Raw genomic sequence first — 25,199 nt, forward strand, 5'->3', positions numbered from 1 at the left:
CACGCAGCAGCACATCATTGGACTCACCTGAACCCCATCTTTATTTGATTGCCTCCCCTTTATCTGTGTTCCCCGTGTCTGCATTATTGCTCTTACGTTTCCCCTGTCCAGACGCTGTCCCTGTTTGTTTCATGTTATTTATTAAATGTTCAGTCCCTGTACTTGCTTCTTGTCTCCCAGCCTCTGTCCTCACAGGTAGCCTTGTTCTCAAATTAGCTTTGTTAAAATCCTTAGGATATATGGTTTCTCCAGTTTGCATCAAATCCAGTGAAGTTCCTTGATGGTCGTCTTGGTATCCGCTTGCGGGGGATATACACGGCTGTGACGATAACCGAGGAGTGTTTTCTTGGGAAATATTACGGTCAGCATTCGATTGTGAGGAATTCTCGGTCAGGGGAACAAAAGGACTTGAATTCCTGTACGGTGTTACAATTACACCATGAGTCATTAATCATGAAACATACACCCCCGCCCTTCTTCTTCCCGGAGAGATGGTTTATTCCTGTCGGTGCAACGCCATCCTTGCTGTGATACGGAGGATCCTGAGAGGAGCCTTTGAGGTTGCCCCAGAGAAAGCTGAGACCATTGTGACGGCCTGTGTGACCCTACACAACTACCTACACACCACAAACATTGACAACACTGATTAGTCAACACAGTACATCCACCCTGTTTGATGACTACTCCACAACCACCGCGGGCGGACCTGCGTCCAGGAGAGTGGAGACGGGTGGTAGCAGAGGACACCGGCTTCTTGGACGCAAGAAAAATGTTGGCGGACAGGGCAACTAGAGTTGCTATAGACTTGCAACCTCAAGGACTACTTCCTCACACCAACTGGTCTGGTATCTTTCCAGGATGCTGCTATCATTCATGGCACCCTATGGTAAATGTTGTGTGTGTTGTTTGGAAAACATATGCATATATGTTATTTTCCTCTGGGTGATGACTTTGTCATAGTAGGATCCCCACTCAAAAGAACTTGTGAGCCTCACACTTTTTGTAAATATCTTGGTTTTCACTGGTTTTGCTATTCACAATGAAGACTACATTTAGTTTTTTTCACTTTAGCAGACACTTATCCAGAGCGACTTACAGTAATGAGTGTATACATTTTCATAGTGGTCCCCATAGGAATCAAACCCCCAAACCTTGCGTTGCAAACACCATAGTATACCGACTGAGCCACGCGGGACCTCGTTTTGTTTGTCATATTTTTTTGGGATGAGGCAGCCAAAAACCTATTTAGTGTTATTAATGGCTCTAGTCTGAAAAATGGGTCTACATTTATAGTATTCGTACACTAATTACGAGAGAAACTTTGTTTCCTATCAATTTACATTTCACAATAAAGACATCCATGAAAGACAGACACTTCATTCTCACGTTGATTTTGCCGTATATTTTTCCCACGGCTAGTACAGACGCCGTGGCTTAGCATGATTCTGTAACATGTACTGTCTGACATTAAGGACAGGCCCCCCTCAAGACATTAATCTCATCTACACGGCCATGTCTAACCTTCTGTTACGTAAACCTTTAAGTGGGACTTTCCTGCTAGAGAATGTCTGTCCAGATGTAAACAATAGCCTAATCTACGTGGCCATGAAAACGTTCTGTTACGTGTCGTGGCCTTTCAACCATTTCAACGAGGATGTTCCTGCTATGGGTGAGAGTGGCTGTCTAGCTGTAGACATCAAGAACACACCCCCGTCTGTCGTCCACTTGACTTTTTCCACATTTTGTTGTGTTACAGCCTGATATATATATATATATATATATATATATATATATATATAAATAAAAGTGTCACTGGCCTACACACAATACCCCTATCATGTCAAAGTGGAATTACGTGTTTTTAGAAATTTTGACAAACTAATTAAAAATCCAAATCTGAAATGTCTTGAGTAAATATTCAACCCCCTTGTTATGGCAAGCCTAAATAATTTAGTTCAGGAGTAACACTGTGCTTAACAAGTCTCATAATAAGTTGCATGGACTGCAATAATAGTGTTCAACATGATTTCTGAATGACTACCTCGTCTCTGTACCCCACACACACATTTATCTGTAAGGTCCATCAGTCGAGCAGTGAATGTCAAACACAGATTCTACCACAAAGACCGGGGAGTTTTTCCAATGCATAGCAAAGAAGGGCACCTATTGGTAGATGGATAAAAGAAGCAGACACTGAATATCCATGACCATGGTGAAGTTATTAATTACACTTTGGATGGTGTATCAGTACACCCAGTCACTACAAAGATACAGGCCTCCTTCCTAACTCAGTTGCTGGAGAGAAAGGAAACCAATGGTGACTTTAAAATAGTTAGAGTTTAATGGTTGTTGTAGGAGAAAACTGAGGAAGAATCGACAACATTGTAGGTACTCCACAATACAAACCTAATTGACGGATGGAAAAGCAGGAAGCCTGTACAGAATACAAATATTCCAAAACATGCATCCTGTTTGCAACAAGGCTCTAAATTAATACTGGGGGAAAAAATGGCAAAGCAATTCACTTTATGTCCTTGAATACAAAGTGTTATGTTTGGGGCAAATCCAACACAACACATTACTGAGTACCACTATCCATATTTTCAAGCCTAGTTGTGGTTGCATCATGTTATGGGTATGCTTGTAATTGTTAACAACTGGGGAGTTTTTCAGGTGTGCAAAGCTCTTAGAGACTTACCCAGAGAGACTCACAGCTGTAATCACTGCCAAAGAGGATTCTGACTTATATTGACTCAGCGGTGTGAATTTCATTTTCAATAAATACGCAAACATTTGTAAAAACGCGTTGTCACTTTGTCATTATGGGTTACAGTAACAAAATGTAACAAGGGGAAAATAACGCAATGTAAAAAACGAGGTGAAAATAAGACGACCATCGTGACAAACAAAAGGTGCAGTGGGAATATTGTGCATAAGACATGTGGGAATAAGACAAGAAAAAACTATACAGAAAAAACATGTCAAACGCCAAAATCTTTACAACTTGTTTTAGGTCACAAACATGCACAAACACAACCGTGCATATTGTATCTGGTATATTGGTGTCTGTCGGACAATGGTTTACATAAACAGGAAGCCAACCCAGTTGTTGGACAATCGGCGCAGTCCCATTCCTGGTCTCTTCCTCCTTTATCAGACTGTGAACATACCGGGTCCCGATTCTGTCTCCATGTCGATGCTCCCGAGTGGCGCAGCATTTTAAGGCACTGTATCTCAGTGCAAGAGGTGTCACTACAGTCCCTAGTTCGAATCCAGGCTGTATCACATCTGGCTGTGATTGGTAGGGCGTTCGCACAATTAGCCCAGCGTCGTCCGGGTTTAATCGGGGTAGGCCGTCATTGTAAATAAGCATTTGTTCTTAACCGACTTGCCTCGTTAAATAAAAGAAAATGTTTAAAATGTTGTGCTATCTCACCCCAGCTGTTGACTTTGCGTTATGGTCTGGATACAACCGCACCAAGTAATTTTACAGAGGTGCTCGTAGCGTCTCACCTCCTCGGACAGACGATCCTCAAAATTGGACAGAGATTTCATTTTGCATAAGGAATGTCGAAATCAAAGCAAACATGCAAGTAAAATAGCAGTAGCAGCATGTCCATTGCTTCCATGTTTATAAATACCAGAAAGCGTGTGAAGTCGACACAGAGGCGGGACTTCCACTGCAAAGCTTTCTCAATACTGCCCATCAATTGTATACGTTGTGTTGCCAATTTCATGTGGCGCACTTGTTCGTAGTAGGTTTGTGCGCACAACAAGGAGCTACCCATTTTGTGATGTAAAACGACACTGCAACACTCTGCCGGCTCCGACTGCGTACAGTGTCCTGGCCTTAACCCCCATGTCGCTGTACATGTGCTAGTCGGAACATGGAAACTCTTAAATGTCCGACTCGCTAACTGGTTAAAGTTCTACAAATCAGCGAGTCAGAAATGTCAGTTTCCTAGTTCCGACTAGCACGTGAACGCAGCATAACCCCATATCAAAAACACCTCCTGGCCAGGGAACAGAACACCATTTGCTTCCAGCCAGCCGGTCAGTGTCATAGTGTTAAAGTCTCATTGGGAAGATGGATCTTGTGTTTAAGTGTGATGAGACCGTTCCAACCCACAAACACACACCGTGAGAGACAAACAAAAAGGAGAGCTGTAGAAAATACTCTGTAACACATAACCTCCGTGCTTTATGGCAGAATAACCTGACGATACACTAGACCTGGACATTACTGTAGATGGCAGTGAGGAAAGGTGCGTGTGTGGACATTACTGAGGGTCCAACTCCATAATGAGATCTGTCCTTCGGAGCTGGCAGCCAGTGTGTGTGTGAGAGTGAGAGAATGGTGACCCAGAGAGGGAGGTATGTAACGGTGAAGAGTAGAGCGGGAGGTTTATGAAGACATCATTAATGCCCTTCATTAATGCCGCCCATAACTCAATCCCACACAAACATTAAAGACTCTCTTAAACGAATGAGTCTGTTTGCAGATTTATGAGTTTTATGGTGTAGCGTCTCCATCATACTGCTGGCTAGCTGACAGGAGAGCCCAGCACAGAGACACCCAAGCTGAGACAGAGTGAGGGAGTAAGAGAGAGAGATATATAGAACATTCTGAGTATGCAGGCTTTTGATCCAGCACTACCCCAGAGCGTGGTAGGAGTAAAAACATGCAAATCCCCGCCATAGCGCTTCAGCAGGAGGGTTGATTAGCCCTGCCATAGAAGCTAAAAGCTAGTTAACAGCTAACACACCCAGCTCTGTAAACCTCAATGTGGTAGTTATCACACCACCACCACCACAAAATCACCAGAGACACAATTAGAACAAAAATAAGAGTGGTTTCTCCCCGCTCTAGCCATGCTGTGTGGCTTCTTTAAATTCGAAAGGAACATTTCAGCAATTTAACAGACACTCTTATACGAAGGGACTTGCTTTCAACTAGAGTAGGGAAGACAACGGCCATAAATTATGATCTTCACAAGTAAAAAATAACCTTAAGAGCAGTGATAATTATTCTGCAGATGCTGTTGAACTAAACGCCATTGGCTCAGCATGTTGGTACTGTGTATAGCTTAGCGATGGACTGTTACAATGACTCCAGAGGTTTGATATGATTCTAAATTGATGGTCTGAGAGTAGCTACACACACACCCAGGGTGGTGTATAGTCGCTAGGCCAGGAATAGAGCAATCACACTCGAGCTCTATCGAGGAGAGGGCCTCTACCTATTGGAAACTTCTCCCCACTCCCATCTATCTCCCATGCCTTCCCCACACACACACACACACACACACACACACACACACACACACACACATTCGCTCTAATATCTTCCTTCCAGCTTCCTCCCCCATACAACCCCTTTCCCTCATCTGTTCTTCATCTCCTCCTCACCCCTAACCCACCCCCCACTCTCTTTCCCCTCTCATCCCTTTAGTTTGATACAGTCTAGTTCTCGTAAGAATATATTTTTATTCTCCCTCTCTTTCTAGCAGATGTGACCTCTCCAGATTTCTCAACTCCGGAAGCCCTCACCTACACACCACATTTTGCTTCAGATCCGGCCTGTTCCACCCGTCAACGTAACGCTGCCATAGTAACTATGTCATAGTAACACACCATTTCTCGGTAGAGGCCCACGCCACCAGCAGACTGGAAAACAGATGACGGTGTGTATGTGTAAAGGGGAGCCATGACTAAGGATATGCTACCATTATCAAATCTCTTTTATTTTCCCCAATTTCTGTTTTCTCCGTTTAGTTTTTCCAGGTTTTGTTTCTATGTTTTTTTCTTCAGGTTTTTGCTCTCAAAATTTTTTTTTTTTATTATTATTATTTTTTTTAACTCAATTTTATGTTTTAAGTCCACAACCATGCTTAAACCACATCAAGAGACCACTTTATGTAGATGTTTAGTGTGTAGTTACTCTTTAGTTCCAGTGTACCTAGCAAGAGGCAGGTGTTTTTCTGGCGCACGTGTGGTGGTAGCATAGCAGTGGGAAGTAGGCAGTATAAAGCTCTCTCATCCATTTATATGCAGATGATACGGTCTTATACTCAGCTGGACGCCTCCCCGGATTTTGTGTTAAATGCTCTACAACAAAGTGTTCTTAGTGTCCAGCAATCTTTCTCTACCCCTAACCTTGTTCTGAACACCTCCAAAACAAAGGCCATGTGGTTCAGTAAGAAGAATGCCCCTCTTCCCACAGGTGTTATTACTACCTCTGAGGGTTTAGAGCTTGAGGTAGTCGCCTCGTACAAGTACTTGGGAGTATGGCTAGATGGCGCACTGTCCTTCTCTCAGCACATATCAAAGCTGCAGGCTAAAGTTAAATCTACACTTGGTTTCCTCTATCGTAATCGCTCCTCTTTCACCCCAGCTGCCAAACTAACCCTAATTCAGATGACCATCCTACCCATGTTAGATTACGGAGACAAAATGTATAGATCTGGAGGTAACGGTGCTCTCGAGCGGCTAGATGTTCTTTACCATTCGGCCATCAGATTTCCCACCAATGCTCCTTATAGGACACATCACTGCACTCTTTATTCCTCTGTAAACTGGTCATCTCTGTATACCCGTCGCAAGACCCACTGGTTGATGCTTATTTATAAAACCGTCTTAGGCCTCACTCCCCCCTATCTGAGATATCCACTGCAGCCCTCATCCTCTACATTCAACACCCATTCTGCCAGTCACATTCTGTTAACTTCTTATGGCTTGGGGGCAGTACTTCGACGTCTGGATGAGAAGCATGCCCAAAGTCAACTGCCTGTTACTCAGGCCCAGAAGCTAGGATATGCATATAATTGATAGATTTTGATAGAAAACAAAACTGTTAAAATAATGTCTGTGAGTATAACAGAACTGACATGACAGGCGAAAACCTGAGGAAAATCTATCCAGGAAGTGGGATTTTTTTGATAGGGGTATTTTCAATTGAATGCCTGTAGAGTATCTAATGGTTAGGACCCAGAATGCAGTTCCTATGGCTTCCACTAGATGTCAACAGTCTTTAGACATTGTTTCAGGCTTGTTTTCTGAAAAATGAAGAAGAATGAGACCTTTCTCTCAGTGGACTGTAGAATCATGCAGTGCTGGTTTACGTGTGTGAACGAGTGCGCGCCCTTTGTTGTTTTTTTCTTTCTATTGAATACGCTATTGTCTGGTTGAAATATTATTGATTATTTAGACAATTGACAACCCAAGGATTAATTATAAACATTGTTTGACATGTTTCAACAAACTTTACCGGTACTATTAGGATGTATTCCTCTGCATGTTTTGACACTCTTTGATTCAGTGGATTACTGAACAAAACGGACCAACAAAACTGAGTTTTTGGGATATAAAGAGGGACTTTATCGAGCAAAACAAACAATTATTGTGTAGCTGAGACTCTTGTGACTGCAACCATATGAAGATCTTCAAAGGTAAGTGATTAATTTTATCGCTATTTCTGACTTTTGTCATTCCTTTACTTGGATGTAAAATGTTTGTATGCTTTTGTAAGTGGGGTGCTGTCCTCAGATAATCGCATGGTATGCTTTCGCCGTAACTGGGCCTGAGTAGCAGGCAGTTTACTCTGGGCACCTTATTCATCCAAGCTACTCAATACTGCTCCCCAGTCCCAAAGAAGGTAACAAAAAGTTAATCTTTAAGCCGATGTATAACACTTGTATTTTTTATGAATGTTTATTATGGCTATTTCTGTATTTTGAATTTGGCGCTCTGCAATTTCACCGGATGTTGTCGAGGTGGGTCGCTAGCGGAACGCCTGCGCCAGAAAGGTTAATGATCCCCAAAACAAACACATCCCTGAGTCGCTCCTCTTTTCAGTTCGCTGCAGCTAGCAACTGGAACGAACTGCAACAAACACTCAAACTGGACAGTTTCATCTCAATCTCTTCATTCAAAGACTCAAAATACTCCTGGTCCAGGTTATCCAGGAAGGATATTGACCTCATCCCGTCAGTAGAGGATGCCTGGTTGTTCTTTAATAGTGCTTTTCTCACCATCTTAAATAAGCAAGCCCTGTTCAAAAAATGTAGAACTAAGAACAGATATAGCCCCTGGTTCACTCCTGACTTGACTGCCCTTGACCAGCACAAAAAGATCCGGTGGAGTACTGCATTAGCATCGAATAGCCCCCGGGATATGCAACTTTTCAGGGAAGTCAGGAACCAATATACACAGTCAGTTAGGAAAGCAAAGGCTAGCTTTTCAAACAGAAAGTTGTATCCTGTAGCAGTAATTCCAAAATGTTTAAAGTCCATGGAGAATAAGAACACCTCCTTCCAGCTTCCCACTGCACTGAGACTAGGAAACACTGTCAACACCGATAAATCCACGATAATCGAGAATTTCAATAAGCATTTATCAACGGCCATACTTTCCACCTGGCTACCCCTACCCCAGCCAACATGCACCCCACAAAGCAACTTGCCCAACCCCCGCCCCCATTCTCCTTCACCCAAATCCAGATAGCTGATGTTCTGAAAGAGCTGCAAAATCTGGACCCCTACGAATCAGCTGGGCTAGACAATCTGGACACTCCTTTTCTAAAATTATCCACCGCAATTGTTGCAACCCCTATTACTAGCCTGTTCAACCTCTCTTTCGTATTGTCTGAGATCCCAAAAGATTGGAAAGCTGCCGCGGTCATCCCCCTCTTCAAAGGGAGAGACACTCTAGACCCAAACTGTTAAAGACCTATATCCATCCTGCCCTGCCTTTCTAGTCTTCGAAAGCCAAGTTAACAAACAGATCACCGACCATTTCAAATCCCACCATACCTTCTCCACTATGCAATCTGGTTTCTGAGCTGGTCGTGGGTGCACCTCAGCCACTGAGCCACAGGTCCTAAACGATATCATAACCGCCATCGTTAAAAGATAGTACTGTGCAGCCGTCTTAATTTACCTGGCCATGGCTTTAGACTCTGTCAATCATCGTATTCTTATTGGCAGACTCAATAGCCTTGGTTTCTCAAATGACTGCCTCGCCTGGTTCACCAATTACTGTCAAATCTGAGGGCCTGTTGTCCGGACCTCTGGCAGTCTCTATGGGAGTGCCACAGGGTTCAATTCTCGGGCTGACACTTTTCTCTGTATACATCAACGATGTCGCTCTTGCTGCTGGTGATTGCGTAGAGGTGGATTAGAGAGACGACACCCTTCTGTATACATCTGGCCCTTCTTTGGACACTGTGTTAACAAACCTCCAAACGGGCGTCAAAGCCATACAACACTCCTTCCGTGGCCTCCAACTGCACTTAAATGCTAGTAAAACTAAATGCATGCTCTTCAACCGATCGCTGCCCGCACCAACCCACCCGACGAGCATCTACTCTGGACGGTTCTGACTTAGAATATGTGGACAACTACAAATACCTAGGTGTCTGGTTAGACTGTAAACTCTCCTTCCAGACTCACATTAAGCATCTCCAATCCCAAATTAAATCTAGAATCGTCTTCCTATTTCGCAACAAAGCCTCCTTCACTCATGCTGCCAAACATACCCTCGTAAAACTGACTATCCCACCGATCCTTGACTTTGGCGATGTTATTTACAAAATAGCCTCCAACACTCTACTCAGCAAATTGGATGTAGTCTATCACAGTGCCATCCATTTTGTCACTGAAGCCCCATATACTACCCACCACTGCAACCTGTATGCTCTCGTTGGCTGGCCCTTGCTACATATCCATCGCCAATCCCACTGGCTCCAGGTCATCTATAAGTCTTTGCTAGGTAAAGGACCTTATCATAGCTCACTGGTCACCATAGCAACACCCACCTGTAGCACACGCTCCAGCAGGTATATTTCACTGGTCATCCCCAAAGCCAACACTTCCTTTGGCCGCCTTTCCTTCCAGTTCTCTGCTGCAAATTACTGGAATGAATTGCAAAAGTCACTGAAGCTGGAGACTCATATCTCCCTCAATAACTATAAGCATCAGTTGTCAGAGCAGCTTACCGATCTCTGCACCTGTACACAACCCATCTGTAAATAGCCCCCCCAACTACCTCATCCCCATATTATTTTTTTGCTCTTTTGCACCCCAGTATCTCTACTTGCACATCATCATCTGCACATCTATGACTCCAATATTAATGTTAAATTGTAATTATTTTGCCACTATGGCCTATTTATTGCCTTACCTCCCTAATCTTACTACATTTGTACACACTGTATATAGATTTTTCTATTGTGTTATTGACTATACGTTTGTTTATCCCATGTGTAACTCTGTGTTGTTGTTTTTGTCGCACTGCTTTGCATTAACTTGGCCAGCTCGCAGTTGTAAATGATAACTTGTTCTCAACTAGCCTACCCAGTTAAATAAAGGTGAAAAAAGTAAATAAATAAAAACACATTTACACTCTTACTGACAGTTGTGGCTGCTTTGTGTGATGTATTGTTGCCTCTACCTTCTTGCCCTTTGTGCTGTTGTCTGTGCCCAATAATGTTTGTACCATCTTTTGTGCTGCTACCATGTTGTGTTGCTAACATGTTGTTGTTATGTTGTGTTGCTACCATGCTGTGTTTTCATGTGTTGCTGCCATGCTATCTTAGGTCTCTCTTTATGTAGTGTTGTCTCTCTTGTTGTGATGTGTGTTTTGTCCTATATTTATATTGTATTTGTTTTTTATTTTTAATCCCAGGCCCCCGTCCCCGCAGGAGGCCTTTTGCTAGTTAAATAAAGGTTCAAAAATAATTAATAGCTTCTACCAAATAGCTATACGCTTAGTTTTATCACAAGCACTTACAGCTGGGAAGGCTGCAATTTGGACAGCACGTGAGCCAAATACATATTCCATAGAAGGATTTTGGAACCTCTAACCCTGGCACTCTAACTGTTAAACTCATTAGTATACTAACAATGGCTGCCAGTCCTGACTTGAATGGGAACTGCCCATCTATGGATCATATATCTATGGCTGTTTGCAGCTGTCAGTTTGCCTTTCACAAATGTATAAAAACAATTGTGAGGAAAACGCAGGCCTCCAATTTGGAAAGCAAATGCTTAATGCTGAAAAGAGTGAACTAATCTGTCTGTAGAAGCAAACTATTTTTTTCTCAGCAACTTTCAGCGATTCTGAGCAAACAGCGCTTGAGATATTGGCACGAGCGCATCGGGCATTACTGGTGAGTGGCCTATGAATCATTTTCATCATTGGGTGAGTCAGTGTCACTGGAAAGTGTATTTTCTAGCTTAATGTAGCCTACAGTGCCTTTGGAAAGTATTCAGAAACCTTGACTTTTTCCACATTTTGTTATGTTTCTGCATTATTCTAAATGGTTTCCCCCACCAATCTACACACAACATCCCATAATATCAAAGCAAAAACAGGTTTTTAGAAATTTGTGCAAATGTATAACAAATTTAAAGCTGAAATATTACATTTACATAAGTATTCAGACCCTGTACTCAGTACTTTGTTGAAGCACCTTCGGCGGCGATTACAGCCTCGAGTCTTCTTGGGTGTGACTCTACAAGCTTGGCACACCTATATTTGGGGAGTTTCTCCCATTCTTCTCTGCAGATCCTCTCAAGCTCTGTCAGGTTGGATGGGGAGCATCGCTGCACAGCTATTTTCAGATTTCTCCAGAGATGTTCAATCAGGTTCAAGTCTGGACTCTGGCTGGGCCACTCAAGGACATTCAGAGATTTGCCCCGAAGCCACTCCTGCGTTGTCTTGGCTGTGTGCTTAGGGTCGTTGTCTTGGAAAGGTGTACGTTCGACCCCAGTGTCTTGGCAGGTTTTCAAGGACCTCTGTGATCATGACAAGTCTCCCACTCCCTTGCTGAAAAACCCCCAGTCAGGTCCTGATGGTGCTCTGAGACATGGATTTTCAGTTCAAGGACCTCTGTGAGTCATTTCTCTGTTCATTTTCCCTCGATCATGACAAGTCTCCCAATCCAGTTCCAAACATCTTCCATTTAAGAATAATGACAGTAGAAATGTTTTGTACTTTCCTCAGGCTCCTCGACTAGTCTCCCATGCACTGTCAACTGCGGGACCTTATATAGACAGGTGTATGACTTTCCAGATCATGTCGAATCAATTGAATTTACCACAGGTGGACTCCAATCAAGTTGCAGAAACATCTCAAGGATGATCAATGGAAACAGGATGCACCTGAGCTCAATGTTAATTCTCATAGCAAAAAGTCTGAATGCTTATGTAAGTAAGGTATTTCTGTTTTTGCTAAAATTTCATCATTATAGGGTGTTGATGAGGAAAAATAGATTTTAAACGATTGTAGAACAAGGCTGTGACAAAATGTGATTTTCTTAAGGGTCTGTATATAGAGGGGATTCTGGTTGCCTCTTCAGAATGTTGCAATAAATATGAATCCCTCGTGCATTCTGTTCATGTCTAATGATAAACGTGGACGAATTAATAAACGTTCAAACATTTAGTTGAATCCTTCCTAAGTTAGTCCCGTGTAGCTCAGTTGGTGGAGCATGGCACTTGCAGCGCTAGGTTCTGTCGGTCCAATTCCCAAGGGGGACAAGTCTGAAAATGTATGGACTCAATACTGAAATCACTCTGGATAAGAGCGTCTGCTAAATGACTAAAATGTTCAACATATTGTTGAATTGCATTATAATGTCTGGATTCAGTGTTTTGAGGCCACGGTCTCCACATCACATCATTTATAGGGCCCTTTACCATGGAATGTCCATGGTCCCAAAGTGGGCTACATGAATTGATTGTACAACTACTCAACCCAGCTGAAGTACGGTCACATACAGAGGCTGAATGTCTGGAGACAGAGAAGAGGACATGTTGAGAGTGGCACTGGATAACAGCTCACTCTTACCATACACGTCTATTTACCTCTCCACTCTCTCTCTCTCTCTATATATATATTATTATTATTTTTATCTCTCTCTCTTACTCTTCACACATCTGTCTCTCTTTCTCTTGCCCCTCCCTGAATGAGGCATCTGATATAGAACAGCAATTACAAATTCGCTCCATTCACAAATGAGTCAGGAGGTCGAACACGCACATTCACCGTCTCCCACTGTTACCCCGTTGAGTAAGATTTCCAATGTATTCATTATGCAAATACACTTGAAACTGAACTCACACCATGACATGAGTATCATTGTCGCGTGTGTGTGTGTGTGGCTATATTACCCTATATGTGCAGATATGAACATCCAAAGTTGTCCTCTGAACATAATGGTCCAGTTTCCCAGACAGAGATTAAGCCTCATCCTGGCCTAACAATGCTCTGACGGAGGATCTCGATTGAAAGTGCTTTTTAGTCGAGGACTATCTTTAATCTGGACAACTACAAATACTTAGGTGTCTGGTTAGACTGTAAACTCTCCTTCCAGACCCATATCAAACATCTCCAATCCAAAGTTAAATCTAGAATTGGCTTCCTATTTCGCAACAAAGCCTCCTTCACTCATGCTGCCAAACATACCCTTGTAAAACTGACCATCCTACCAATCCTCGACTTTGGCGATGTCATTTACAAAATAGCCTCCAATACCCTACTCAACAAATTGGATGCAGTCTATCACAGTGCAATCCGTTTTGTCACCAAAGCCCCATATACTACCCACCATTGTGACCTGTACGCTCTCGTTGGCTGGCCCTCGCTTCATACTCGTCGCCAAACCCACTGGCTCCATGTCATCGACAAGACCCTGCTAGGTAAAGTCCCCCCTTATCTCAGCTCGCTGGTCACCATAGCATCTCCCACCTGTAGCACACGCTCCAGCAGGTATATCTCTCTAGTCACCCCCAAAACCAATTCTTTCTTTGGCCGCCTCTCCTTCCAGTTCTCTGCTGCCAATGACTGGAACGAACTACAAAAATCTCTGAAACTGGAAACACTTATCTCCCTCACTAGCTTTAAGCACCAACTGTCAGAGCATTTTACAGATTACTGCACCTGTACATAGCCCACCTATAATTTAGCCCAAACAACTACCTCTTTCCCAACTGTATTTAATTTATTTATTTATTTTGCTCCTTTGCACCCCATTATTTTTATTTCTACTTTGCACATTCTTCCATTGCAAAACTACCATTCCAGTGTTTTACTTGCTATATTGTATTTACTTTGCCACCATGGCCTTTTTTGCCTTTACCTCCCTTCTCACCTAATTTGCTCACATTGTATATAGACTTGTTTATACTGTATTATTGACTGTATGTTTGTTTTACTACATGTGTAACTCTGTGTTGTTGTATGTGTCGAACTGCTTTGCTTTATCTTGGCCAGGTCGCAATTGTAAATGAGAACTTGTTCTAAACTTGCCTACCTGGTTAAATAAAGGTGAAATAAAAATAAAAAAAATTTAAAAAATCTCTGTCCAGGAAACAGGTCCAATAACTTTTTCAATGCCAACGGATCATTTGGCAATAGAACTAATTCAATTCCATTATATTCGTCAGCCGGTGCCCGTTGGTTCCGGGAGTGAGTCACCGGTCAAGCGCGGTGAGTCAACAAAGATTGCACGCATCAGCCAGGTCTCATCAGACGTGACACGAGCGTCATTTACCGCACACCGACACATTTACAGCCACGTCTGTCGGACACAATGTCCCCGCGTTAGCAGTGACCTGTGACTGACTGCTTGTGCTGTGTTCCTCAGAGAGAGACGCGGGTCAAGTCTTACCAACTCGACTCTACCCTCTGGTTTGTAAATGTGGTCACCTTTGTGTATATCTTATACATTATTAATGGCGCCTTCATAAACCCTTTATAATACATTATAAGGCTATAAAGGGTGCATGCCATAGGATACGTGAATTAATGGTTGTAAGTCATTTGAAGCATTGTAGTTCGTGAAGGGTTCGTTCGTTTAACTGATACATCAAGAGGAAACCCTCGGATATCCAACTCATTCCAAACAAACCCTTGGCTATTGCAGTTACATAGTTATTCAATAGGCTACCACATGCAGGGGCTCCTATGTTCCATAGGCATTTTTTTTTATATAGGCTATGCATTTAAAATCTATATGAACATGCTTGACTAGGTACCCTACACCTACTTCATTTAAACGTAGCATTGTTTTTATCAAAATAGCAATGATTCTGAAAAATAATGAACCAACGTTTACAGACCACAGAATGCAAGCTGCATGCAACATTGTGTGACTACAGTCTTGATATTTATTGGATTGCATTGGTGTCTCACCTGCGTTTCCGATCCTTGTGCAACTACCCTCGAGGAGGTAAGATAGGAATTAAATGTCCGATTCGTTTGATGCCTTCAAGTTACAACTCCCGAAAAAAACATCGGTATTTTTCCGAGTTCAAATAGAGTGGCGCGGCGAAGCCACGCGTAATGGACGTTGACTGCGGAGTATGGTGCGGTCTCTCTTTCTACCTCCCAACAAGTTTTAAAACTAAGACTTTCTGTTCGAATACAACAGCATTTAGTTGTTTATCCGTTTCAGTAAACCAGCAAATCTCGAAGCATTTTACTTTAGACCAAATGTGCCTTTTCCTGCCCGGAGAAAACGTCGGAACTCCGACCGTTTTCTGTATTGTCTTGGAACAATCAATCGCGAAAAAAACGTTTGCACAAGCGTGCAACCTAATATTTAAGTCAACAACGCAGAGATGTTCTGTATTTTGTGAATAGCATGTGAGGTGAAGTGGCTGGCAAATTCAATTAATATATTTCAGAGCAGCGAATTCTAACTCCCTGCAGGCTGCGTCTGTGACCTCCCCGAAAAACTTCTCACCGCGCAGTGTGTGCGTTGTGTGCGCGTGTTTTGGAGGGTGGGGGGTTACAGATCTGGGAGATTCTGAAGGAGACCTCCCCCTTCCCTGCTTGCCTCTGTCGCCCCACCCTCCGTCTCAATTGCAGGAACTCCAAATGATTTTAGCCTACACTGTAAACCTGTAGGTCTGTCCCAAATAAAACAAAGAGTTCTCTACTGACTTGACTGACCAAAACACGGCATAATTTGGAAATAGACAGTAACCTATGTTTGTTTGTGTTTTGGCAACATTCTCATAGGCATTGATTACTCATCGTTGTTGTCCACTGCATTTTTAACTATGACCTAACAGGGAAATTGCCTTCATATCTTGTTGGGAGGGAGAGCCCTGCTGTTTGAGTGGTGGGAGGAAGGGGGCTGACTGGCTAAGCAGTGATGTAACTGGGCCTGGTAAGTAGGTTGTACAGTTGATTAAAATAAGAAGAAAGCAATGCCGAGAAAGAAACACACACTTTTATGTTTTGTCTGCGTCCATTTACAGGAAACCTTGGGATGGGATACTGTATGTTGGCTGGCTACAGTAGGAATGGCTGTTTTATAATTAGCAGTAAATGCTATTAGGCTGTGATGAATGGACTGTAAGGGGGGATAGAGATGTGATACAGACAGTAAACGCGGTCCTTACATTCAGTACATTGTGTGTGTGTGTGTGTGTGTGTGTGTGTGTGTGTGTGTGTGTGTGTGTGTGTGTGTGTGTGTGTGTGTGTGTGTGTGTGTGTGTGTGTGTGTGTGTGTGTGTGTGTGTGTGTGTGTGTGTGTGTGTGTGTGTGATGGATGAACTGTGAAAGGTGTTACAAGCTGTACTTCCTAGTGTTGTCAATAATGTCCAAATTTGAACTACTTTCCTAGCATACATTAGAGATCCCAAAGTGGAAAATAACCCAATAACATGTATTTATGGGGTACCTCATACAATCTATTCTATCTATCTGACTGTCTATCAGTCTGTCCGATAGTGTGCAAACTCCACTGAAGACAGGTTAGTTTGGTGCTATATAAGGAATACGCACTGTCTACAAATGCTTAATAAAATGCAAGCAAACTAATAAAAGGCCCCTAAATTCAATAAATAAGCCTGCAGTTATATTTGTATACATAGGCTATCTCAGTTGGATGGATTGACACCATACAGTCACAGATCGCTAACCTAGATCATCACATCGCTAAATGCCACACATGTTGCACTACAAAGCAGAACTCCTCACATTGTTCTGGTTAATCTGCTGTTAATGCAGACACAGAGTCTGCGCCCTGAGTGTGTGACACACACACACACACACACACACACACACACACACACACACACACACACACACACACACACACAGGGCCTGGTCCGCACTATGGCTTTTCTAAAAACACCTCATAAACCAAGAGCTTCTTTTCTCCTGTGGTGGCTGTGTGTGCAGAAGCAAGTGTGTAAGCATGTGTGAGTTTGTGTGTGTATCTGTGTAGGGTGGGGCATAGGCAGGGTAGGCAGGCAGCATGGCGCCCAGACCACATCACATGTGTGAGCGGGGGGCACATATGGAGCTGGTTGCTGCTGACGCCGTATTGGGGGTGTGTGTGGGGGAGTGGGAGGGGGGACTGGACGATGAGAGATGAAAATGAGGAGGGGAACAGGAGGTCCTAAACCAGTGGTTTATTTTTTTAAGCACAATTGTTTCTAGTTCCACCCCAGCCAGCACTGTCTCTAGCCCCGGAGACAATCAGCTTCACATACCATTAAGGAAACACTAACCCTAACACTAACACCGTGTGTTTATCCTCTGGATTAGAGAATAAACAGCTCTGATTGCCTCGTTATTGCGGAGCCCCAACCACCCCTCTACTATATTTAAAAGGTGACCAGAGATCTGCCCAATACACACGCACGCACGCACGCACGCACACACACACACACACACACACACACACACACACACACACACACACACACACACACACACACACACACGCACGCACGCACGCACGCACACACACACACACACACACACACACACACACACACACACACACACACACACAAGTAGCGTAGCCAGAAATGTGTTGGTGGGTGGGCATGCGGAAATTTGGGTGTGGGGGGGGGGCAGCTAACTTCTTGCAATTGTAGACATTTTGCAATGTGGTAAAGAGAAAAATGTGACGTTTATAGCTAATCTCATGCTATTCTACACATTTTGCCATGAGGCTGAGAGAGCATTTAGCATTTTTTAAGCTAACTCAAGCACAAATATAGGTGTGTTGACTTTGATAAAGGCGCTGGATTATGACCTGTCTTGTTGGCTAAATGAATAAATGAAGAAGGCAGTGGCATGGTACATATACAGCCAGGCCATCCGCGATACAAATCAGTATTGTCCCAGTCCGAGGACGGCGGGAGACGATGTGGAAACCGGCCACTCGGGGCAACAGTGAGTGCTGTTACCTTCTAGTAAGGGTTTTCGTTTTGCTCGGTCATTGGGGGTGGAGATGGCATATGGTTGTAAGCCTATGGTTGTAAGCATGTACCTCTGGTCCAAGGTTGCATGTTTAAATCCAGCAATAGAACGTTGTTTTTGAGATGTTATTTTTAAGCCTATCCCAAACCTTATCTCTTACCTTAACCATCAAGAGTTAATGCCTAAATGTAACCTTAAACACGTTGAAATTTGATGTTTGGAAGAAATTTGACATTTGAGAAACTTGGATGAGTGTCTAATTCTGAGAGCTAGTTCTGCATATAGCCTTAGAAGCACAATGACATATGCCGCAATGCGGTCATATTCGAGCAGTGGAGGCTCCGAAGGGGAGGACCATCCTCTTCAGTGAATTTCATAAAAATAGCGAAACACTTAAAAAGTTATAATAAAATAATAAAACTACAGTAAATATATTCACGTCACCAAATAATAATACAGCAGTCTGTATAGTAGCACCATGGTGTAGCCGGAGGACAGCTAGCTTCCATCCTCCTCTGTGTACATTGAATTCAAGACAAAACCTAGGAGTCTCATGGTTCTCACCCCCTTCCATAGATTTACACAGCAATTATGACAACTTCCGGAGGATGTCCTCCAACCTATCACAGCTCTTGCAGCATGAACTGACATGTTGTCCACCCAATCAAAGGATCATAAAATTAATCTACTACTGAAATCATAAGCTACAGCTAGCTAGTACTGCAGTGCATAAAATGTGGTGAGTAGTTGACTCAAAGAGATAGAAAGACAACAGTTAAACTGTTTTGAAAAATTAATTTATTCAAAAATCAAGGAGAAGCAAGAGAGATGTTTTGTCATTTTTTTTTTCACTTTCACTTACTTAGCTAGCAAATTCAGCTAGCTGGTTTAGCCTACTCAAACACCTGGCTATAACTATCCAACATAACACTGGTGTAACGGCTGTTGGAATTAGAGGACCAAGGTGCAGCGTGGTATGTGTCCATATTTATTTAATGAACACTGAAATCACAACCAAAACATTTCTGGCTGGTGCCGACACACAACAGAAAACAACTACCCATGATGATTGTAGTGGTTTTAGTGCAAGGCGCTATGGAATGTGTCACTGTCCATGTGTCACTGTATGTCACCTCAAATTTTTCTCACAACCTGTTTGCATCTACGTTGTAAACTTTCATTCATAGGCTAGGTTGTAGCAACCTCATGATGTGGGTATGGGGAACATTTGACTATCATATAGTAGCATACACCCATCAATGCTGCGTGAATGGAATATGAATGACAGTCATCGAATGTGCTATAATAGAAATAAGGCCATATGCTCATGAAAACAAATAATCGCCTTCCCTCATTTTAAACAGCACCGACCGCCACTGTATTTGTGTCTTATTGGGGATGTGGCTTTCAGTTAGTTATTTTTGGCCACCCATCCCATGAGAGTCAAGGTCATTCCAGTTCATCTGAATGTCATTCCAGTGCACTGCTTGCTATGAATACCATGAGAGTCAATGTCATTCCAGTTCATCTGAATGTCATTCCAGTGCACTGCTTGCTATGAATACAATCTGGTGGTTTTTGCATGCTTAGGTAAAAATAATAATGTCCCGTTTGGAACACTGACAAGTAGAGAGCATAAAAAAAAGTATTACAATAAAACACTGTTTTTGTTATTGCTCAATCTGATTGGGTGGACCTCGCTCCCCAGTGGGTGGGCCCGGGACCCAGACCAACCCGGCCTCCACAGCTGACACACACACATACACACCAGGACACATAAGGACGTTACCAACTGTAGCAGGCGCAGTCCAGTCCAGCCCCAATCCTCTCCCCAGACCCTAACCCGGCCTTGTCAAGTCACACCAGTCCTCTCCCTCTAGCACAGTAAATACTGTGAGACCCTTGTTCTCAGCCCTGACCATGCCACTGATCTCAGGCCTGTCTAAGTCACTGTAACCCCAACACACAGATACTGTACATACGCTCAAGCACACGCAGGAGCACACAAGGACATCAAGTCATGACCACTACTGCTTAGTATGCACATTTTTTTTCAGGCCTGCCAAGCTGTGTGTGTGTGTGTGTGCCTTCTGTCTTCTGGCCTAGCCCTGTGTGGTCAGGCTGACCTCAGAAGAGCAGTGAAAAATGTGTTTGTATATGTATGTGTGTGTGTATGTGTTTGTATGTGGCTTTATATGAGGCTGTTTTATTGGGCGTCGCCCGGGACGACCTCGGAACACAGAGGGTGACATGACATGAGGAGCCAAAATGGTTGCCGAGACAGAAAGAGGAGGGTAGAGGTAGAAAGGGGGGATGGGGGGGGGGGAGCAAAGAGAGGAGGGTGGAGAAGGAGAGGGAGGAGGATGGGGGAGACTCCCAAACCCTCGAAACCACAGTTCTTATGTGAGGCACATAACATCCTAGAACAGGATTTAAAATATGAAACATTCCCACGAATCAACAGGAACATCCTGGAAGGTGCCTTCTTAAAGACATTCATGGTCTGTAGAAACGCGTCACTACGTCTGTGTGTCGAAGGAGAGGACACTTGGTGCATTTAGCCACCTCCTCCAGTAGTCCGAGATTCGCTCCACAGGCAGGGTGAGCCAAGATGGGCAGTGAGTGATGACCATGCCTGCCTCTCTATGTCTGGTCAGGTCGCCACCTCTTCACTCTCACTTAAATAGGCACAGAATCAGCTAACATTAACTCAACCATACACACAACCCTCAAGCAGTCAAGCCCTAACCTCTCATTACACACACCCACTCGATCACCTCATCTTATCTTTATCAGCTATCCTCTCCACATCTCTGCCTTCTCTCTCTCTCTCTCTCTCCTTCCCTCTCTTCTGTCTGTCTCCAGTGACAGTATGCCAGCTCAACCAAGGACCTGGTCCTTAGATGAGCTCATCTAAGGACCAGCTGCTGGAGGGGAAATGGTTGCTGTTGCTGAGTCACCAACTGCCCACAGGGCACACACTGGTTGAATCAATGTTGTTTCAACGTGATGTGTCAACGTATTGTGACGTGGAATCGACGTGGAGAATACATTAGATTTTTTTTGAAGTAATCAACCAGTACTGTTTTCATGTCATCTTATTAACAAGCGTTTGTAAACACTGCAATTAGGGTAAAACTTCAACTTAAATACGTTGACTTAACCTGACTAGGAAGTTGTTACATCATTCTAGTTTCAACATAATCATCAGATCGATGTATACGTTGAAATTGAGTTGAGAATTCCACATATAAACATTATTTTTCATATATTTAACCAGGCAAGTCAGTTAAGAACAAATTCTTATCTTCAATGACAGTCTAGGAACAGTGGGTTTGTACCTTGTCGGTTTGAACTCGCAACCTTCCGGTTACTAGTCCAACACTCTAACCACTAGGCTACCCTACCGCCCCATATTGGGTGGTTCAAATTCTGTTGCATTTTTAGATGTGATTAAACATATTTCAGTCGACCTTGTTCCAATGTTGATAGTAAAAATGGCATGTTTGAATAAACATTATTGTTTCACCATCATGCTATGAACCCTTAATAAAGAGGTACATTGAAATAAAATGCCAAAAAGTCCAACAATTCCTGCCCGAACAGTGACCCCTACTGGTATATGAGGGGTAATGCACTTCAGTGAGGACGAGTCTATCATCAAGATGCTTTCCTCTATGTGCACTGTTTCGCGTTGGAAACAAGACGTGCTCGTTTCAGCTGAGCTACCATGTCAACACATTCACATTGATCAGCATCCATGCTCATTTGCGTAGACTACCCAAATCACATTGAACAGTTGAAAGTGACTCCAAGCAGTATGTGAAAGTAAATTCGGAGGGAGGTTGGCTCTGATTTGTCCAACAAAGGACACCATCATGTGGCTAGGTATACTATCATTCCTCCATGGTTGATTGGATCTTTGGAAGAATAGAAGTACACTGCCTGACCTAAACTATGTGGATACGTGCTCGTCAAACATCTCATTCCAAAATCATCGGCATTAACATGGAGTTGGTCCCCCCCCCCATTTGCTGCTATAACAGCCTCCACTCTTCTGGGAAGGCTTTCTACTAGTTGATGAACTGACTTGTTGGAAAGGTTGCGTCCTCTGACGGTGCCACGTTGAAAGTCTCTGAGCTCTTCAGTCAGGCCATTCTATCGCCAATGTTTGTCTATGGAGATTGCATGGTTGTGTGCTCAATTTTATCCACCTGTCAGCAACGGGTGTGGCTGAAATTGCCGATTCCACTAATTTGAAGGGTGGTCCACATACTTTTATATATATATAGGGTAGTTACCATTAGCCCTATAAATAGGATGCCAAATGAATGATATTAACAATACACATTTACCTTTGGATACATTTTGACCTCAATGTATTAAGTTGAAGTTTTACCCTAATTGTAATGTTTACAATGCTGGTTGAAATGAGATGAAAACAATACTGGTTGATGACTTTTTTCAAATCCAGTTTATGTTCCACGTTGACAAATTATAATGAAAACAATTCAACCAGTGTGTGCACACTGGGTTTGTTCAGACTGGCACGCTGACCTGTGAGTGTGTGTGTATGTGTGTGTATATGTGTGTTGTCCTCCCATAAGCCCAGGAGGGGAAGAGGCCTGTGGAGTTTAGGAATGGAAACCTCTTAGATGTTAAATCTCCTAGGGGGACGTTGAGCGGTTCTGGATCGGTTCAGACTGACATGTTGGTGTACAAAGCGCTCTGTGAACGTCGTAGGGTCCTGTGCCTTATAGTCCCAGAAAGCCCCACCTGTCTGCTCTGCACTACCACTCTCTCAACGGAGCTGACTTGAAGTGTTAGGTTACCCCACGTTTATGTAGGGAGTGACGTGACATAGGGTGTGACATGACATTTCTGGCATATCCAGACAAAATCATTGATTTGCACTTCCGCAGAGCGACAGAGACGGCATATGAAAGGTGACAGACAGTCTAGCGAATCACACGGTTGTGGTTTCAACTCGCTGTGATATCCTCAGCCGGATTTACAGCTCTCAACAGGAAAAAATATGAAATAATTGAATAGAATTGAAACAAGACCACTTTCTCTTGGTCATAGACGGACTAAATCACGCCGTGCTTAAAGCTGAAGTTGTCTGCATACGTTTGATTGGTGTCTCTGCGCCATTCAGTGGACGTTTAGGAGAACATTCTTTGTTATATGAAATTGTCACTAAGTATGATCATAGTTATTCTACAGTTATAAGAAAGGTGACATCGTATAGTAAGTCCTTTATAATTTGATTGGTACTATATTCAGAAAGCATTCCAGTCATTTCAAGCCCTATTGACCCACTTTCATTGAATAGGAATAAAAGATACGGTATGATTGTTCATATTTTCATCAAATTTGTGCTATGTACTTGAGCTTGTGTCCTCAGAAGTGAGTACACCTCAGAAATGTATAGCCATTTTTTCCCCCCAGAAAGGTGAGTTCCAGACCTTTCTAAAACTATACAACATTACCAGTTATGGTTTATGGCCATCTCATGAAAACTAATTATGCTTGGTATGTCTATTTAGGCGGAAATAAAACGGTTGCCCTATCATTCAAGAGGATTTACACTGAGGACTTTAGCCCACACCACAACAGGCACACCCTCTCTCGCGTTCTCTCTCTCTCTCACACACACACACACACACACACACACACACACACACACACACACACACACACACACACACACACACACACACACACACACACACACACACACACACACACACACACACACACACACACACACACACACACACACACACACACACCACGCCATTACCCACAATGCATACCAGGGGTTACCCAGCAATCCCTCCGTGAATGGCCTTGCTGACCCTCAGTTCTGCTTTGTTGGGAGAGGAGGGGCACATACGAACACTCGCGCAAATTAAGGCCACACACAGAGCTGGATCATCTGTGAGGTCATATGAATTCAAGCTTCTCCACCATACGCAAGGCTGCACTATAAATACAATGCATTACCATGCGTATTATACACACCCATTTGCACACGCATGTGCAGTGAGCACACACACACACACAAGTGCTCACACACGCCGTCCAAGCCCGCACACACACAATCTAGCCCAGTATCAAGACTCTGTCGTTATTTTAGAGTTCACTGGGTCTGACAATTTGAAACTCACCAAAAGAACAGTTACACAGCCCACATTCATGATCCACCGAGAGAGAGAGAGAGAGAGAGAGAGAGAGAGAGAGAGAGAGAGAGAGAGAGAGAGAGAGAGAGAGAGAGAGAGAGAGAGAGAGAGGAGGGCGAAATCAATCATTTCCAGGCCCAGGGACATGTACTAGTCTGTGGCGACCTAAATGCCAGAACCGGACAAGAACCTGACAATCTCAGCACACAGGGGGACAAACATCTGCCTGGAGGTGACAGCATCCCCTCCCACATATGCCCCCTAGGCACAACTATGACAACATAACCAACAAAAACGGGTCACAACTCCTGCAGCTCTGTCGCACGCTGGGTATGTACATAGTCAACGGTAGGCTTCGAGGGGACTCCTATGGTAGATACACCTATAGCTCATCTCTTGGCAGTAGTACTGTAGACTACTTTATCACTGACCTCAACCCAGAATCTCTCAGAGCGTTCACAGTCAGTCCACTAACACCCCTATCAGACCACAGCAAAATCACAGTCTACTTAAACAGAGCAATACTCAACCACGAGGCATCAAAGCCAAAGGAACTGAGTAACATTAAGAAATGCTATAGGTGGAAGGAATGCAGTTTGGAAACCTACCAAAAAACAATTAGGCAACAACAAATTCAATCCCTTTTAGACAATTTCCTGGGTAAAACGTTCCACTGTAATAGTGAAGGTGTAAACTTGGCAGTAGAAAATCTTAACAGTATATTTGACCTCTCAGCTTCCCTATCAAATCTAAAAATCTCAAATAGAAAACCGAAGAAAATTAACA

General features: G+C 43.3%; 1 protein-coding gene across 2 annotated transcripts in view; it reads right to left on the reverse strand.

Moving 5' to 3' along the window:
• The window catches only part of fgfr1b (fibroblast growth factor receptor 1b), a 32,756-nt gene extending 16,988 nt beyond the window's left edge, over positions 1-15,768 (reverse strand). For both annotated transcript variants that reach the window (XM_035772583.2, XM_035772582.2), the window contains exon 1: positions 15,196-15,768. The gene's annotated coding sequence lies outside the window, so the exon portion shown is untranslated. The remainder of the gene's footprint in view (positions 1-15,195) is intronic.
• Between the last annotated feature and the right edge of the window lie 9,431 nt (positions 15,769-25,199).

The sequence above is a fragment of the Oncorhynchus keta genome, chromosome 6 (assembly GCF_023373465.1).
Source record: "Oncorhynchus keta strain PuntledgeMale-10-30-2019 chromosome 6, Oket_V2, whole genome shotgun sequence".
Lineage (NCBI taxonomy): Eukaryota > Metazoa > Chordata > Actinopteri > Salmoniformes > Salmonidae > Oncorhynchus > Oncorhynchus keta.